General features: G+C 38.3%; 1 long non-coding RNA gene across 1 annotated transcript; it reads left to right on the top strand.

The window, feature by feature from the left end:
* Nucleotides 1–4,706: 4,706 nt before the first annotated feature.
* Nucleotides 4,707–6,654, top strand: LOC308382060. The gene is made up of 3 exons (XR_013969044.1): nucleotides 4,707–5,119; nucleotides 5,840–5,990; nucleotides 6,367–6,654. It is a non-coding gene; the product is annotated as an uncharacterized lncRNA (long non-coding RNA).
* Nucleotides 6,655–8,304: the final 1,650 nt, after the last annotated feature.

The following is an 8,304-nucleotide window of genomic DNA, read 5'->3' on the forward strand; positions in this document are numbered from 1 at the left end:
ATTGATTTGTTCCGGCATACCTTCATGATCTTTGTCGACTCCGCTAAAGATAAATTATATACTTTCTAAAATCAAACTTTCTGTCATGGATTTGTGTGTGTGTTTGTGTGTGTGTGTGTGTGTGTGTGTGTGTGTGTGTGTAGATATTGACATCTATTTTAAGTGGCTGTTGCATTGTCGGTTTGAATTGAGTTGTTTCAAATCCCACCGCTCTGGGCAATTAGGCTCACATGTGGAGATCCAAAAATAACTAGAGATACATTTCCACAACAAAATGCAAAGTGTGATCACTCAACAGCAGCAGAGGACACAACCCTAAAATAACAGGTTCAGTTATCCTCTAAGTTGTTGATTGTTTCAACCGAATTTAATTTTAAAAGTTAAAAACCAGTGAAGTTACTGGCAAGTTTAACACATTCCAGCGGAGACATAAGGCCTCTTCAGGGTTAGTGCTAATGGACTGGGCTTTTAACATAGCTTTATTACACGGCTCTTCTGAAAAATGCTCCATTCACTTGAATGGGGCTTCCCAATGTTCTGCGGTCAGTTATTAACCGATACCTGACCGTTGCTCTGCAATAATGAGCGCTGTCAAGGAAAGTGGCCTTTTTGCCTCTGATTCACGTCTTTCGTAGCACTCCGCAATCAGCCCCGTCAAGTTTGGTCATATTGGTCGAAGGCTCACAACCGACAGCAAGTCGTTGAGGAGCAGGCGAGTTAGCCGTGTGAGCTAAATGTGTTTCAACGGGTTTTTGGTCTACGCGTTAGCAGCCGCCTACAAATAATATTCGAGACTTTCAGTTAAGACTTACAATACTCTGCAACATTCGTGTAGCGCATAAACAACTAACCGAGTCAATTTACACATATAAAAAGTTGTGTAGATAGCTTAATTCACATAAAACATTGCCCACTTACTTCTCCCAACACACCGCCATCTTTGTTTGAATTATCCTAGCTGTCAAAAAATAAACGTTACGTTGGTTGTCAATGGTAACCATTCAAGAGCATTGATATGGAACGGCGATTTAACTTTTCTACTGGGACTACGTCCAAGGTGTCCATCTATACGAACTTATTGTACACCTCATTAGCCAATCAGAAAACAGTATTTCGTTCAAGAGGGAGATAAGTAAAAATAACGCTTCCATGTAAAAAATGTAATGGAATGTTGAGGCTCCCTGGTGCTTGTTCTCTAAGCATAACAATTGGATTATGTTTAAAATGTGTGATGCAAATTTGAACGGTAGGCCTGCAGTATAAACTACCTGCTAATGATTTGCTGGTGTAGCCTGTCACTGTGTGCTGATGTGCATTTTGTCAGTACTTCAGTACTTCCCTTCAGACTGGCATCTTTTCTGAACAATTGTTGTATGGGGCTGCTTGGCCTATCGCTGATCCGATTTAGTTTTGTGTGAATTGATTGTTATTGGAACTTTCATTCTGCATTGTGCTTGGGATACACGCAGCATTGCGCTCTGCTTTAGGCACCATGTTTGGATCAGTGGGCTGCACTCTGTCTCACTTATTGGCATTTTAATCCTCTCGTGGTCAGTCGTCTTTAAGAGGGACATAAATAATACTAATTGCTGTGTACATATCATGCATTCATTTTCAATATATGGATTGTGTCATTTATAAAGCACATCAGAATAATTCATGGCAGTCCATCCCAATCTATTCAAGTGTGATTACCCAATAGAAAACCGAGGCTTTTCATTTTGATAGGAAATACTTAATGATTACTTTATAACTAAAACATAGATATGAATACTTCGGTAACACTTTATAATAACCCTCCGTAATAAACCATTTATGAAGCATTTGTTCATAGTTTGTTTATCATTTACAAATCGTTACCCCAACATTTACAAACCTTAGTAATGTATTTGTAAATGAGTAGTAATGTATTTATGAACCTGTTTTCTAATGATCTATAAGAGTTTTTTATAAGGACATTAGTTAGCAATTTATAAATGAGTATTAATGTATTTACAAACATTTTTCAAATGCTTTTCTAATGATCTATAATATCATATATAAGGACATGAGTAAGCTGTTTTGAAATGAGTACAGATGTGTTTATGAACATGTTTCAAATGATTTTCTAACGATCTAAAAGATCATTTATAAGGACATTAGTAAGCTATTTGTAAACGAGTAGTCATGTGTGTATGAACATTTTTCAAACCATTTTCTAATTATTTATAAGATCATCAATAAGGTATATAATAATGGTCTGCTCACATTTTGTAAATAATTTACAAATGATTAAGCAAGCAAGTTTCAATGAGTTAGTAATGCTTCATAATATCCTTTATAAGGTATGTGCTGATGGTCTGCTCACCATTTATGAGTCATCATGAATAATCTTTGTCATGCATAAGCTATCGTCCAATTCATACGTGAAATAATATATGTGAGCACATGTAACACCTTAGTTTATGCTTAATATAGGTTTTTAGAAACCATTTACTTACCATTAGTAACGTGTTTCGCATGGGTTGATATGAAGTGGGCACTGTCTATACTTTATACGCATTTACAAATGGCCAGTAACTGAGGAACATACTATAGAAACCATTTACTAACCATTAGTAAAGTGTTTTGCATGGGTTAATATAAAGTTGCCACTGTCTATACTTTATAAGCATTTACAAAAGGCCCGTTACTGAGGAACATACACTATAGAAACCATTTACTTATCATTAGTAAAGTGTTATGCATGGGTTGATATAAAGTTGAGACTGTCTATACTTTATAAGCATTTACAAATGGCCTGTTACTGAGGGACATACCATTAGTCAACACTTCTGCAGCAACAACTCCAAAAATGACCTCAAACGTTAGGTTGTTAAACATATCAATGGCAAAAACACACAACACAGCATCGGGGGAATGGAAATTGAAAAACATTTATTTAAAAATGATGATTAGTGGAAAATATAGGCATGTGGGTGGCACACTAGTAAGTGTGATGGTCTTTGGAAGATAGTTTTCTGAGTTCAAACAAGAACAGGTCGATACAAACGTACGTGAGGAAATGACTAGTATGAAACCACTAGTGTCAATCAACAAAAACACGAAGAGAGTAATGCTAGCAGGAAAATACAATTACGCACTTACATCATCAGTAACGCATACGGCAACACAATGTTAACTTTATGTACTTAGCATTAGAGATTATAAGCACACGGTATTAGACCATGAGGGCACGTATGGGCTGGCACAAAAAGGTTTCAAGTTCCCAAGTGTATTGTCAAATATGGCAAATTGACTTACTCATAGCCAGTTGTTCCCTCAGGAAGTCGCTCTCAAATAGTCATGTCTTTCAGCATCTCCTGCTGCCAGTCCAATTTCTGCCTGGCCATCTCCAGCTCATGGCGCAGTCTAGTTGACGTCAATTGGGCATTAGGAGCGAGTGTGGTCCTAGCTAAATGTTTGGGGGAAAGAATACATCTTTTCAATAAAAATGTTCACACCGCTAATTTCCAATAATCAGGTTAATCATATGCAAATTCAGCGAGAAGGGAAATAGTTTTGTTAGTCTAAGGTTACTAGCTACGAAGTGTAACAGGTGGAACCAACCATAGGAAAAAGTTATATTAAATGAAATGTATTATTTAATTAAAGCTTCAAACAATTATTTCACACTGAAACACTTTCCACCCTGTTCATGACAATATTCTTAACACAGATACCTGTCCTACTCACCGGTGAGTTCTTCTAACTGAAACAAGGCACAATAACCAGAACACAAAATATCATTGCCCCGTACCAACATGCACTAAATCCACTGTGTGTTAATAACACTAGCAACATACATTCATAAATGCAATGAACTTATATACATAAATGCAACAAAAGAACGTTTTGTCCATTAAACACATTACCCAATCAAAATTCAATGTTTTTCACATTCACTATGCTGTTCGTTGCACTGTTCTGTTCAACGTTTAGTTCAAAATGGTTGAGCCACGGTCATCAAAGTGTATGGAAATGTTCCCAAGATGCATATTACAGTCCCGGACACTTTGCAGCTCAACAACATCAATCAGTAGCGTGGGAGAGGGAGGGAGGGAGAGAGAGAGAGAGAGAGAGATAGCAAGTGTGCTCCACGCACATCAGGGGCTGTAGTGGTGGAAACGGCTAGCTGTCCTCGTTCGTTGGCGTGGTGTAGTCTCCGATGTTGGCGACGAGCTAGTTTCTAAATATTAATACACTTTGCTAGCTAGCGAGGACATTCCACCTCACACTACAACGTGCTATACTTCTTAGCAGTAACACCGGCGATCTTCAGAGCTGGTGATGTGAATTCTTGCTTCCTCCACACGGCCACTCTACCGTAGTTCATCCGTAACACGGACACTAACAGACCTAACAAACTTGGAGTTAAACTTGCAATTAACTGACTTATCCTACCGTCACTCTTTCTCAATCACATGTGAGCTATCCGGGCGCCGCCATCTTCTCTCTTAACATTCTCCGTCTGCCCCTTGTCCCGCCCTCTCCGCTCACTCCATTGGCCAGTGCACCAACTTTCCAGTCACTGATTGGCTGGACCTATGGTCAAGTTCTGTGGTGCTATTGGGTGTGGAACAGAGATTGATATCCCAAAGTTATCGCAGGGGCCAATGGAGAGAGCGGAGAGGGCGGGACAAGGGGCAACCGGAGAATGTAAAAGAGAAGATGGCGGCGCCCGGATAGCTCACATGTGATTGAGAAAGAGTGACGGTAGGATAAGTCAGTTAATTGCAAGTTTAGCTCGAAGTTTGTTAGGTCTGTTAGTGTCCGTGTTACGGATGTTACAGATGAACTACGGTAGAGTGGTCGTGTGGAGGAAGCAAGAATTTACATCACCAGCTCTGAAGATCGCCCGGTGTTACTGCTAAGAAGTATAGCACGTTGTAGTGTGAGGCGGAATGTCCTCGCTAGCTAGCAAAGTGTATTAATATTTAGAAACTAGCTCGTCGCCAACATCGGAGACTACACCACGCCAACGAACGAGGACAGCTAGCCGTTTCCACCACTACAGCCCCTGATGTGCGTGGAGCACGCTTGCTCTCTCTCTCTCTCTCTCTCTCTCCCTCCCTCTCCCACGCTACTGATTGATGTTGTGGTAAGTAATACCATAGACATGTATACATGTGCATATACATACATATACATACATATACATATACATGTCTATGAGTAATACCCTCCCCATTGTGACTCCACATCGTCAATGAGCTGCAAAGTGTCCGGGACGGTAATATGCATCTTGGGAACATTTCCATACACTTTGATGACCGTGGCTCAACCATTTTGAACTAAACGTTGAACAGAACAGTGCAACGAACAGCATAGTGAATGTGAAAAACATTGAATTTTGATTGGGTAATGTGTTTAATGGACAAAACGTTCTTTTGTTGCATTTATGTATATAAGTTTATTGCATTTATGAATGTATGTTGCTAGTGTTATTAACACACAGTGGATTTAGTGCATGTTGGTACGGGGCAATGATATTTTGTGTTCTGGTTATTGTGCCTTGTTTCAGTTAGAAGAACTCACCGGTGAGTAGGACAGGTATATGTGTTAAGAATATTGTCATGAACAGGGTGGAAAGTGTTTCAGTGTGAAATAATTGTTTGAAGCTTTAATTAAATAATACATTTCATTTAATATAACTTTTTCCTATGGTTGGTTCCACCTGTTACACTTCGTAGCTAGTAACCTTAGACTAACAAAACTATTTCCCTTCTCGCTGAATTTGCATATGATTAACCTGATTATTGGAAATTAGCGGTGTGAACATTTTTATTGAAAAGATGTATTCTTTCCCCCAAACATTTAGCTAGGACCACACTCGCTCCTAATGCCCAATTGACGTCAACTAGACTGCGCCATGAGCTGGAGATGGCCAGGCAGAAATTGGACTGGCAGCAGGAGATGCTGAAAGACATGACTATTTGAGAGCGACTTCCTGAGGGAACAACTGGCTATGAGTAAGTCAATTTGCCATATTTGACAATACACTTGGGAACTTGAAACCTTTTTGTGCCAGCCCATACGTGCCCTCATGGTCTAATACCGTGTGCTTATAATCTCTAATGCTAAGTACATAAAGTTAACATTGTGTTGCCGTATGCGTTACTGATGATGTAAGTGCATAATTGTATTTTCCTGCTAGCATTACTCTCTTCGTGTTTTTGTTGATTGACACTAGTGGTTTCATACTAGTCATTTCCTCACGTACGTTTGTATCGACCTGTTCTTGTTTGAACTCAGAAAACTATCTTCCAAAGACCATCACACTTACTAGTGTGCCACCCACATGCCTATATTTTCCACTAATCATCCTCTGTCATTGTCTGTTTGTAGCAGCAAGAAAAAAGGACAAGGGCAGTCCACCAGAGGCGAAGAAAAGTCAGTCGCAGAAAACCGACTCAAGCGCTTCATCCAAGTCAGGGCCTGATTCCTCCGACGCGTCATCCGACTCTTCTTCCGACTCTTCCTCCACGGAGGAGCTCTCTAGTTTTACACAGAGGTGTAAGGATGCCATAGAGGGGGACGAAAGCATTGTAACCAAATTAAAAGCCTATAAAGAGTCTGGCAAACTTTTGGCAATAAATAAATAAAAAAACTAGCTGATCCCCTTATTTAAAGTTCCATTGTTGCTGTTGTGTTTAGCATATTAGAATGCATGTTTAAATGTGAATTTATTGTTAGTGTAGTTTTTTAAATAAATGTTTTTCAATTTCCATTCCCTCGATGCTGTGTTGTGTGTTTTTGCCATTGATATGTTTAACAACCTAACGTTTGAGGTCATTTTTGGAGTTGTTGCTGCAGAAGTGTTGACTAATGGTATGTCCCTCAGTAACAGGCCATTTGTAAATGCTTATAAAGTATAGACAGTCTCAACTTTATATCAACCCATGCATAACACTTTACTAATGATAAGTAAATGGTTTCTATAGTGTATGTTCCTCAGTAACGGGCCTTTTGTAAATGCTTATAAAGTATAGACAGTGGCAACTTTATATTAACCCATGCAAAACACTTTACTAATGGTTAGTAAATGGTTTCTATAGTATGTTCCTCAGTTACTGGCCATTTGTAAATGCGTATAAAGTATAGACAGTGCCCACTTCATATCAACCCATGCGAAACACGTTACTAATGGTAAGTAAATGGTTTCTAAAAACCTATATTAAGCATAAACTAAGGTGTTACATGTGCTCACATATATTATTTCACGTATGAATTGGACGATAGCTTATGCATGACAAAGATTATTCATGATGACTCATAAATGGTGAGCAGACCATCAGCACATACCTTATAAAGGATATTATGAAGCATTACTAACTCATTGAAACTTGCTTGCTTAATCATTTGTAAATTATTTACAAAATGTGAGCAGACCATTATTATATACCTTATTGATGATCTTATAAATAATTAGAAAATGGTTTGAAAAATGTTCATACACACATGACTACTCGTTTACAAATAGCTTACTAATGTCCTTATAAATGATCTTTTAGATCGTTAGAAAATCATTTGAAACATGTTCATAAACACATCTGTACTCATTTCAAAACAGCTTACTCATGTCCTTATATATGATATTATAGATCATTAGAAAAGCATTTGAAAAGTGTTTGTAAATACATTAATACTCATTTATAAACTGCTAACTAATGTCCTTATAAAAAACTCTTATAGATCATTAGAAAACAGGTTCATAAATACATTACTACTCATTTACAAATACATTACTAAGGTTTGTAAATGTTGGGGTAACGATTTGTAAATGATAAACAAACTATGAACAAATGCTTCATAAATGGTTTATTACGGAGGGTTATTATAAAGTGTTACCAATACTTCATTACTCCCTCTATTTTTGTCACTTGATCAACTGTTTATAATCAATCTTTGTTGCAAGTATTTCCTTTCTTCTCATGTTCATTACACAAATAAAAACAAAAATTCCGTGTCTCCAAAAATTAAAGTCTCTGTTTGAGTGGTACATATTTAACATGTGAATTTTGTTTTATCTCAGCCATGCCAGGATTTCTAGGTGTTGTAATCGTAAGTGTGTGTGTGTGTGTGTGTGTGTGTGTGTGTGTGTGTGTGTGTGTGTGTGTGTTTGCGTGTGTGTGTGGGTGTGTGTGTGTGTGTGTTTGCGTGTGTGTGTGTGTGTATGTTTGCGTGTGTGTGTGTGTGTGTGTGTGTGTGTGTGTTTGCGTGTGTGTGTGTGTATGCTTGTGTGTGTGTGTGTGTGTGTGTGTGTGTGTGTGTGTGTGTGTGTGT

The sequence above is a fragment of the Sprattus sprattus genome (assembly GCF_963457725.1).
Source record: "Sprattus sprattus genome assembly, chromosome: 20".
In the NCBI taxonomy this organism is placed as follows: Eukaryota; Metazoa; Chordata; class Actinopteri; order Clupeiformes; family Clupeidae; genus Sprattus; species Sprattus sprattus.